At 43.3% G+C, this 10,102-nt stretch overlaps 1 long non-coding RNA gene across 1 annotated transcript; it reads left to right on the top strand.

The window, feature by feature from the left end:
• Positions 1-1,161: 1,161 nt before the first annotated feature.
• Positions 1,162-8,912, top strand: LOC123488751. The gene is made up of 2 exons (XR_006660260.1): positions 1,162-1,330; positions 6,653-8,912. It is a non-coding gene; the product is annotated as an uncharacterized LOC123488751 (long non-coding RNA).
• Positions 8,913-10,102: the final 1,190 nt, after the last annotated feature.

Here is a 10,102-nt window from a genome sequence, read left to right as displayed (position 1 = left end):
GAAACCAGTGAATGAGAACAGCTGAGTGGTGGGTGGAAAAAGTATCCAGATACTCTGTGGTCTGTCCCTCCCTGTTGTACTTTTTTAAATGTCTGAAACGAGCTGAGCTAACACTTTAATGCTCTTAAGCTGTCCTTACAGTAACTGTAACACAGGTTTAGGGAGCTGTATTGACCATTGTGTCAGATGAACCCCTGTGTTGTCAGAGTAAATGGTCCCTACTTCAGTCAAATCTATTCATTAAATGCCCTAGCTGTGTATTCACTTTCAACTTTTGGTGTGTGATGTCTTTGGCTCAAGAAAGACATGGAAGTTACTTGACCAATTTTCTACTGTAAAGCTCCTTTGTGTTGTTAGATAGTTCTAGAAAATCACAATGCACAGTCACATGTCTAGGTTTCTCTGTTCCATATGTGACATGGGACCACACATAAAGTCTATCCTTGAGGGTCCCAGTGTCTTATGGAACATGTCTATTGTCTTCAGATAGCCTATACATTGTGCATTATACTGTCAATCTGACCTGCTACCAGCAGGAGGTTTAGAACATAGAAGGGGATTCTATCTCTATTTTATTTTATCTTTATTTAACTAGGCAAGTCAGTTAAGAACAAATTCTTATTTACAATGATGGCCTACACCGGCCAAACCCGGACGACGCTGGGCCAGTTGTGCGCAGCCCTATGGGACTCCCAATCATGGCCGGTTGTGATACAGCCTGGAATCGAACCAGGGGGTCTGTAGTGATGCCTCAAGCACTGAGATGCAGTGCCTTAGACCACTGCCCCACTCAGGAGCCCAAAGCTCCCGGTTTAGAAGGCATTAGTGTTCCATCTCCCACAGCTTGTCATCTACAGGGTTGGGGAGTAACGGATTACATGTAAACTGTTATATGTAATGGATTACAAAATAACTGTAACTGTAATCCGTTACGTTACCAGCAAATATATTGTAATCAGATTACCGGTACTTTTGAAAAAGTTGATCATTACTTCTAGGATTACTTTCAAATTTAGAAGTGATGTTTGCAGATAAAAAAATGTCCATGAAACAATTGCCTGTTTTCTTAATTACCTTTCATATTAACGTCCGTCATTAACAGAAAAAGTGCTTCTTTGATCTTCCCGCCTGAGCAACATACACGGTCACAAAATAAAAAAATATGGCGCGCCAACGCAGTGCATCTTTTGGATGGCGTTTCAAATAACAATTTGTGTTCAAAGAAGAAAAGGACAGGAATGTAACAGTTCAATGCAAACTATGTTTGCCCACGGTAAAGCTGCTGTTGACATCCAGAGACTCCACTTCCAACCTGAAGAAACACTTAGAGGTAAGGATGACGATTGGCAGTTGTGGCGTGTTAGCTTGCTTAGCTAGCTAGTCTCTAGAGACAGACAGGTTGTCTTCACAATGTTACCAATGTTCCAACATAGGTCGGAGATTTCAGTGAGTACTAGCTAGCTAGTTAGTCAGATTTCTAGCTAGCTAGCCTGTTTAGTTTGCTAATTTGCTTGCCAAGTCTCTTACACTATGTGGTATGCTGCTAACTTAAGGTTGCTCTGTCGGTTGCTAGCTACTGTAGTTAGCAAGATATCATAGCAAGTATGTTGTTGTGCTAATTTGTTAACAATTTCGCTAATTAAATCTATTTTAACTAAGATAAATCAGTTTTAGATAGTTGGGTGAGATTCACTGGGCTACATAGCCTATCTAGCTAGCTAAATTAAAAGTAAAACAAAAAAACGTTTTGAAAGCTAGTTGCATTCTGTAACCCAACATTACAAGATGCTCACTGTCAGGGTTGTTGTTAACTTAGTTAGCTAGCCAGCTATGGTTTCATAGTAACATGATACCCAAATCAATAAAGCCACACTGCAGTTTTCCTGCTGTTCAATTGTTTTTTTAACCCAAATAAATGTCTGTATTGTTCAATCATAACTCAAAGAATAATACTGTATTACTCCATTTTTATTTTTATTTTTTTGTTGTATTTCTAGACAAACAATATAAACCACCATAGACATCCTTGCATCAACAGCTTTGTCCATGAGTGAGTGGTACATGTTCCAACCCCAGCCCTGTGTTTATCAGACAGGGGCAGGCAATAGAAAGTGAAACATATGTTTCAAAGGGTGGACAAAAGTTGGGCAAAGCTACAATCCTTAATTGAAACAATAACAAGGTGCTCACTTCACTGTTATTTTACTTATACTGTGGTGTAAACATATCCTAGATGGTGTAGCAGTGCGGTCGTGTACTCTGTTGTGTGTCCGTGTAAATAGCCTGTTCTTTCTTTTTTTGTCTTTTGTTGTATATATTCCCCTATCACACTTTTCATCATTCTACTAAATATACTTTCCTGCAACCCGCATCACTCAATGTGGAACGGATTCTATTATTTACTTACCTTTTATCTAGAATCTCCAGTTGAAACTAGCTAGCCAGCTAACTAGCTACTTGCTATTAGCCACCGTTAGCAGTTTTCACCCAGAACATACCGGAATAACTGAATCACTGAATCACTGGACCTTAACACCGGATCACAACCAGATAGCCGCAACCGAATGGATGTTGCTGTTGGCTAATCACCACTGCCCCCGAAGCAAGCACCAGATAGCCTTGAGCTAGCCTCGAGCCAAGCCCATATCCCGGCTATCTACCTCTCTGTCTACCGGACGGGAGTAGCCAGCTAACTAGCTACTTGCTATTAGCCACCGTTAGCAGGGGTTTTTCACCATTGTCCGTGGCCTGCACTACCTACCAGCCAGCTCTAGCCTGGACTATTACCGGCCAGTCTGCACAGCGCGTTATCGACCCAGAACATATCGGATTTTCTGCCGGAATCACTGAATCACTGGACCTTTAACACCGGATCATCGCAACTAGCTAGCTGCAACCGAATGGATGTTGTGGTTGGCTAATCAGCCTTGAGCTAGCCTCGAGTCAGGCCCATCTCCCGGCTATCTACCTCTCTGTCAACCGGACGGGACCTCCTAGTGTCGACACGGAGCCCCACCGATCCATCACGACTGGTCTGCCGACGTAATCGTCTGTGGTTTCAACAGGTTTCCCATTGCGACGACCATGAAGATCCATCTGCTAGCCCCGGTCCGCTAGCACACGCAATTCAACAGCCGTGCTTCCTGATCGCCTGTGCTGTAGCACCAATTCGAACTGCTCTCGGACTCACATTGCTGTTCACTGGACCTTATGATCACTCAGCTGCACAGCTGATGCCTGCTGGACTGTTCCTTTACATAGTACCCTGTCCTGTTTTATCTGTTTAGCCTCAGCCCAAACTTTCATCGCAATTACCAGTTGTTGTCTTAGCTCTCTCGAATAACACCTGTGATTGCTTTATGCCTTGCCTATTGCTGTTCCAGTTAGTTCTTATTATACAATTTCACTGTAGAGCCCCAAGTCCCTCTCAAACTGCCTTAAATAGCTCCTTTGTTCCACCCCCCATTCACGGGGAAACCGGCTCAATCGATGCCTCCGGTGATGCTATCTCTTTCATTGTTACCCAACGCTTAGGTTTACCTCAACTGTACTCATATCCTTCCATATCCTTGTTTGTATATAATGCCCTGAATCTATTCTACTACGCCCGGAAATCTGCCCCCTTTATTCTCTGTACCCATCTCACTAGAATACCAGTTCTTAAAGCCTTTAGCCGTATCCTTATTCTAGTCCTCCTCTGTTCCTCTGGTGATGTAGAGGTTAACCCAGGCCCTGCAGCCCCGAGTATCAATCCTACCCCCCAGGCGCTATCATTTGTTGACTTCTGTAACCGTAAAAGCCTTGGCTTTTTGCATGTTAACATCGGAAGCCTCCTTCCTAAGTTTGAGTTATTCACTGCATTAGCACACTCCGCCAACCCTAATGTTCTAGCAGTGTCTGAATCCTGGCTTAGGAAGGCCACCAAAAATTCAGACATTTCCATCCCCAACTACAACATTTCCCATCTAGATAGAACTGCCAAAGGGGGTGGAGTTGCAATCTACTGTAGAGATAGCCTGCAGAGCTCTATCATACTATCCAGGTCTGTGCCCAAACAGTTTGAGCTCCTACTTCTAAAATTCCACCTTTCCAGAAATAAGTCTCTCACTGTTGCCGCTTGCTACAGACCCCCCTCAGCCCCCAGCTGTGCCTTGGACACCATATGTGAATTGATTGCCCCCCATCTATCCTCAGAGTTCATACTGCTTGGTGACCTAAACTGGGATATGCTTAACACCCCGGCCATCCTACAATCCAAACTAGATGCCCTCAATCTCACACAAATTATCAAGGAAGCTACCAGGTACAACCCTAAATCCGTAAACATGGGCACCCTCATAGATATCATCCTGACTAATTTACCCTCTAAATACACCTCCGCTGTCTTCAACCAGGATCTCAGCGATCACTGCCTTATTGCCTGTGTCCGTAATGCGTCCGCGGTCAAACGACCACCCCTCATCACTGTCAAACGCTCCCTAAAACACTTTAGCGAGAAAGCCTTCCTAATTGACCTGGCCCAGGTATCCTGGATGGATATCGATCTCATTCCGTCAGTAGAGGATGCCTGGTTGTTCTTTAAAAGTGCTTTCCTCTCAATCTTCAATAAGCATGCCCCCATTCAAAAAATTCAGAACTAAGAACAGATATAGCCCCTGGTTCTCCTCAGACTTGACTGCCCTTGACCAGCACAAAACCCCCCCCCGCTTCTCCTTCACACAAATTCCGACAGCTGATGTTCTGAAAGAGCTGCAAAATCTGGACCCCTACAAATCATCTGGGCTAGACAATCTGGACCCTTTTTTTCTAAAATTAGCAGCCGAAATTGTCGCAACCCCTATTACTAGCCTGTTCAACCTCTCTTTCATAACGTCTGAGATCCCCAGAGATTGGAAAGCTGCCGCGGTCATCCCCCTCTTCAAAGGGGGTGACACTCTAGATCCAAACTGTTACAGACCTATATCCATCCTGTCCTGCCTTTCGAAAGTTTTTGAAAGCCAAGTTAACAAACAGATCACCGACCATTTCGAATCCCACCGTACCTTCTCCGCTATGCAATCCGGTTTCCGAGCTGGTCATGGGTGCACCTCAGCCAAGCTCAAGGTCCTTAACGATATTATAACCACGATCGATAATAGACAGTACTGTGCAGCCGTCTTCATCGACCTGGCCAAGGCTTTCGACTCTGTCAACCACCGCATTCTTATTGGCAGACTAAATAGACTTGGTTTCTCAAATGACTGCCTCGCCTGGTTCACCAACTACTTCTCAGATACAGTTCAATGTGTCAAATCGGAGGGCCTGTTGTCTGGACCTATTGCCGTTTCTATGGGGATGCCACAGGGTTCAATTCTCGGGCCGACTCTTTTCTCTGTGTATATCAATGATGTCGCTCTTGCTGCTGGTGACTCTCAGATCCACCTCTACGCAGACGACACTATTTTGTATACATCTGGCCCTTCATTGGACACTGTGTTAACAAACCTCCAAATGAGCTTCAATGCCATACAACACTCCTTCCGTAGCCTCCAACTGCTCTTAAACACTCGTAAAACTAAATGCATGCTCTTCAATCGAACGCTGCTGGCACCCACCCACCCGACTAGAATCACTACTCTCGGCGGGTCTGACCTAGAGTATGTGGACAACTACAAATACCTCGGTGTCTGGTTAGACTGTAAACTATCCTTCCAGTCTCACATTAAGCATCTCCAATCCAAATTTTTATCTAGAATCGGCTTCCTATTTCGCAACAAAGCCTCCTTCACTCATGCTGCCAAACATGCCCTCGTTAAACTGACTATCCTACCGATCCTTGACTTCGGCGATGTCATTTACAAAATAGCCTCCAACACTCTACTCAGCAAATTGGAAGTAGTCTATCACAGTGCCATCCGTTTTGTCACCAAAGCCCCATAACACTACCCACCACTGTGACTTGTACACTCTTGTTGGCTGGTCCTCACTACATATTTGTCGCCAAAACCACTGGCTACAGGTCATCTATAATCACTGCTAGGCAAATCCCCGCCTTATCTTAGCTCATTGGTCACCATAGCAACACGCTCCAGTAGGTATATCTCACTGGTCATCCCCAAAGCCAACATCTCCTTTGGCCGCCATTCCTTCCAGTTCTCTGCTGCCAATGACTGGAACGAACTGCAAAAATCTCTGAAGCTGGAGACTCTTATCTCCCTCACTAACTTTAAGCATCAGTTGTCAGTTACCTTACTGCACCTGTACACAGCCCATCTGAAATTAGCCTACCCAACTACCTCATCCCCATATTGTTATTTATTTTGCTCATTTGCACCCCAGTATCTCTATTTGCACATCATCTCTTGCACATCTATCATTCCAGTGTTAATACTCAATTGTAATTATTTTGCACTATGGCCTATTTATTGCCTTACCTCCATAACTTGCTACATTTGCACACACTGTATATATATTTTCTGTTGTATTTTTGACTTTATGTTTTGTTTACCCCATATGTAACTCTGTGTTGTTGTTTTTTATCACACTGCTTTGCTTTATCTTGGCCAAGTCGCAGTTGTAAATAAGAACTTGTTCTCAACTAGCTTACCTGGTTAAATACATGTGAAATAAAAATAAAATAAAATAGTTAAGTAATTACATTTCGTTTTTTCAGAGGATGCATAACAATCAATGGAACACCCTGAGCAGGAAGAGGCAGCCAGATGACATGGTGCAGTGCAGAGATGCACAGCCATCTACAGATTGCCAAAAAGGGACATTGTGTACACCATTGAAACAAGCAAAACTACAACCAGGAGGACCACACACCTTACAAAGCCGGGTTAATCACCTGGTATTTGACTTCATCATAGAGATGTGCAACCCTTTTCACTAGTAGAGGTGCCTTCATTCCACAAGCTAGTAGAAGGAATCAGTGGTGGGAGAAAGGTCATGTGTAGAAAGACTTTGATGCAACGAATTGAAAGGGAATTAGAGTCCATGAAAGAAGCTCTCTCAACCAAACTCCAGAGCGTAAAGTCAGTCTGCACCACAGGAGACATCTGGTCTGCCCATAACAGAAGCTTCTTCGGCATGACATGCCACTGGATCGAGGAGGACACCTTGGAGAGGAAATCAGCTGCTTTGGCTTGTGCGAGACTGAGAGGACGTCATACCTATGATGTGATTGCTGCCAAGTTAAGTGAAATACATGCAGACTTTAAAATTCAGCACAAAGTGAAGGCCACAGTGGCAGACAATGGAAGCAACTTTGTAAAGGCTTTCTGGGAGTTCAGTGGCCATGAAGAGGAGCAAGATGAGGTGGATGATGGAGTGAGGTTTGATGATTCTTGATGAGGTTGAGCAAGAACTGAACTTTTTTCTCCCTCCACATCAACGTTGTGTGACCCTCAACCTCATCGCCACCAATGAGGTGGACAAAGCTGCATCCCAAGGTCCATCACGAAAATTGTACAGAAGTGCAATGTCAAAATGTTCCAGCATTTAGAACAAAGCACACAGGTCCACATTAGCTTCAGAGGCAATAGAGGACATTGCAAGCATGAAAGCAACTGTGCCATGTGTGACAAGATGGAGCTCAGAGGACCGTGCCATCTCCAAACTCATAGCCCTCACGGATGACCAGCTGGCGCAATCTGTGAAGACCTGGGTGTGAGCAGCAAACTACATCCTTGTGAGATTGCTTTTCTCAAGGAGTACAGTACAGTCCTACAGCCACTTACATTCTCTATTGATCTTCTACAGGGAGAGAAGAAGTGTTTTCTTCGCTTTCTTATCCCAACAATCCTAAGCTTGAAGTCTAACCTCTTGCGACATTCTCTGCACACATCATCACTGCGGTCATTGAGGCTATAGAACGCCGGTTTGGACCTATGCTAAGCACCCATGAAGCAAAAATGGCAACTGCTACCGTGCCAAAGTTTTGACTGTGTTGGCTCAACCCTGGAAAGAGAGAGGAGATGCGGAGCACATTAGTTCAAGAAGCAGCTTCTATGGAGAACACACACTCTGAAGAGGTTGATGAGGGAGCACAGAACGAGTCTGATGAGTCAGAAGACAATTTTTTTGTGTTTGGAGGTGCAACAACAAGGGCCGGTGGCACTGCAGAGGATGAGGTGAAGAAGTATCTCGAAGACAAAGACAAGTCTTTGGACTCCTTAAAATCGTTCCCCATAGTCCGGAACTTGTTTCTGAAGTACAACACTACTCTGCCCTCCAGTGCCCCAGTTGGGAGCCTTTTCAGCTATGGTGGAAACCTGTTTACCCCTCAGCGAAAACAGGATGTCTAATGCTCATCTAGAGCACATCCTCTTGCTGCGATACAACAGCAATTTCTGCCTTCAATCATCTGAGTAGGCTAGCTTCAGAATAGACCTACTGCAATGCCATGTCTGATATGTGGATTTATTGTACCTAGCTGCACTTTTTGCTTAAACTTTTAAAAAACTAATTGGTGGACTAAATGTGTGATTACACTGTTCATGTTGTGAAAAAAATTTTTTTCTTGATATTTCTATTTCTCATTTTAGTAATTTAGCAGACGCTCTTATCCAGAGTGCATACATTTTAATACTTTTGTGTACTGGTGTCCCGTGGGACACAGTAAGTGTTTAGCACCATCCATGTTGCTGTGTTACTTAAGCCCTTACTTATACCTGGTTTTAACATGTATCCTTTATCCTGCGCATTGTGTTTGTGCCCACATTATTAGACAGATGTACATGATTAAAAGACACATTGTGTTCTGACTGTGAACAGATCTTATAGGTGTAAATGATCAGGATGAAGGATGCATGTTAGAGGCAGGTATACAGGGCTTAAATACATTTTTGTCACAATGTTTTGTGATGTGTTCTATTGTGGCTCTGCTTAGTGGCTCAAACATCCTGCAATAAATGTTGTTAAATTGGTAATCTTTTTTTTCTTCTTATGTGTTTTACGGGTGAAGTAATCCAAAAGTAACTGAAAGTAATCCGATTACATTACTGAGTTTAGGTAATCCAAAAGTTACGTTACTGATTACCATTTTAGACAGGTAACTAGTAACTGTAATGGTTTTGATGTCTTCAGTATTATTCTACAATGTATAAAATAGTAAAAATAAAGAAAAACCCTTGAATGAGTAGGTGTGTCCAAACTTTTGACTGGTACTGTAGTTCTTGTCTTGGCTATTCATAACATTGTTTTTAATCGCCTTTCTTTATATCATTTCAGAAGCAGAAACAGTTTTAAGCTTCGACACAACAATACATTTAGATTTTAGTCATTTAGCAGATGCTCTTATCCAGAGCGAATTGCAGTTAGTGCATTCATCTTAAGAAAGCTAGGTGGTACAGCCACATACAGTATCTCAGTCATAGTAAGTCCATGTTTCCTCAATACGGCACAACAAGCTTCAACACTACAGTACAGCAGGGGTCTTCTCTTCCAACAACCTGCACAGGAAGTACTGGATGTAAAAATAAACATGTTTTATTGTCACAAACACCAGATAGGTGCAGGGAAATGTGTTGTTTTACAGGGTCAGCCATAGTAGTACGGTGCCCCTGGAGTAAATTAGGGTTAAGTGCCTTGCTCAAGGGTAAATTGACAGATTTTTCACATTGTCGGCTTGGGGATACTGGTCCAACGCTCTAGCCACAAGGCTACATGCCGCCGTGAGCCTAATTCACAATAAGCCTGGAAATCACTTGTAAACATGAAAAGTAAAAGTGATTCCATGAATGCATAATACTGTATCTTGTACTGAGGGACTCCATTGATATAGAGTTTATATTACAATCTAATCAAACACCTCTGCATTGAGGAGCAGATAGCTCCCATTGGATTATACTGTATCAGTGGCCAGAATCAGATTACCAGGCAAAAAGAGATTAACAACAAGCGGTTAGTCAGGACTATTCAGCTGCTCAACAGGCTCAACGGGCAATCTGGCTGACTGGCTGACTGGCCGGTAATTAAAAACTCGATCAAGATATGGAGAGGTGGGCACGCACACACACGCACACACAGAACAGATGCTATACACACGATCAACATCCTTCTTGGAATACAGATAATGATAGTTTCTTAGTGCAATTGGACATAAAAACATGCAATTGAC

This window comes from Coregonus clupeaformis, unplaced genomic scaffold, assembly GCF_020615455.1.
Source record: "Coregonus clupeaformis isolate EN_2021a unplaced genomic scaffold, ASM2061545v1 scaf2463, whole genome shotgun sequence".
Lineage (NCBI taxonomy): Eukaryota > Metazoa > Chordata > Actinopteri > Salmoniformes > Salmonidae > Coregonus > Coregonus clupeaformis.
The sequence above is the reverse complement of the archived record's forward strand: the minus strand, read 5'-3'. Positions and strand labels throughout refer to the sequence as shown.